The sequence below is a fragment of the Nematolebias whitei genome, chromosome 2, assembly GCF_014905685.2.
Source record: "Nematolebias whitei isolate Nwh7 chromosome 2, NemWhi1, whole genome shotgun sequence".
NCBI lineage: Eukaryota > Metazoa > Chordata > Actinopteri > Cyprinodontiformes > Rivulidae > Nematolebias > Nematolebias whitei.
Window position 1 is genome coordinate 17926187 of NC_056499.1, and position 1207 is coordinate 17927393.

General features: G+C 40.9%; 1 protein-coding gene across 1 annotated transcript in view; it reads left to right on the forward strand.

Moving 5' to 3' along the window:
• Nucleotides 1-1207, forward strand: part of chs1 (chitin synthase 1) — a 28234-nt gene that overhangs the window by 829 nt on the left and 26198 nt on the right. The window lies entirely within an intron of this gene.

The following is a 1207-nucleotide window of genomic DNA, read 5'->3' on the forward strand; positions in this document are numbered from 1 at the left end:
TATTTTTGTTGGACCACCTTTAGCTTTGATTACAGCATGTATTCACTGTGGCATTGTTTCGATAAGATTCTGCAATGTCACAAGATCTATTTCCATCCAGTGTTGCATTAATTTTTCACAAGATCTTGCATTGATGACTAGGCACTAGGCATGATGGGTGCATCACTTCACCTGTCTCTCTTATTACCCTGATACACCCATCACTCTGGAACAGGGTAAATCTGGACTCATCAGACCACATGACCTTCTTCCATTGCTCCAGAGTCCAATCTTTATGCTCCCTAGCAAACTGAAGCCTTTTTCTTACAGTAAGCCTCACTGATTAGTGGTTTTCTTAAGGCTACACAGCTGTTCAGTCCCAATCCCTTGAGTTCTCTTCGTATTGTGCATGTGGAAATATTCTTACTTTCACTATTAAACATAGTCCTGAGTGCTACTGTTGTTTTTCTTCTATTTGATTTCACCAAACATTTAAGTGATCGCCAATCTCGATCAAACAGGGTTTTTTTCCGGCCACATTTCTTCCTCAAAGACGATGGGTCCCCACTATCCTTCCAGTTTTTAATAATGCGTTGGACAGTTCTTAACCCAATTTTAGTAGTTTCTGCAATCTCCTTAGATGTTTTCTCTGCTTGATGCATGACAATGATTTGACCCTTCTCAAACAGACTGACATCTTTTCCACGACCACACAATGTGTCTTTCAACATGGTTGTTTAAGAAATGAGAAGCAACTCATTGCACCTGTTGGGGTTAAATAACTTTTTGCCAGCTGAAAGATAATCACCCATGCAGTAATTATCTAATAGGAGGCTTGTACCTTTTTGCTTAGTTAAATCCAGGTGGTGACTTTATTTTTTTTGGCCAGGCAGTGTATTTTTAATCTCATTGGTGACAGGATTATGAATCTGCTTGGCGACGGTCTTGTGGCCTTTACCTTTAACAATAACATCTACTGTATGGTCCTTTTTCTGAACTCCTCAGGCAGCTCTTCTTTCTGTTTGATGTTCAGAGTGGTGCCCACAGCAATATCAAACTACACTTTAGTTTGTTCTACTTTTTTTTTTTTCTACTTTCGGACGCTCCCTTCTTCAAGGGTCGCCACAGCGAACTAGTGCACATGAAGACTTGGCGATTGTTTTTATGCTGGATGTCCTTCTTGACGCAACCACAGACCAACGAGCTACCACAGCCCTCTGTGTGGAGC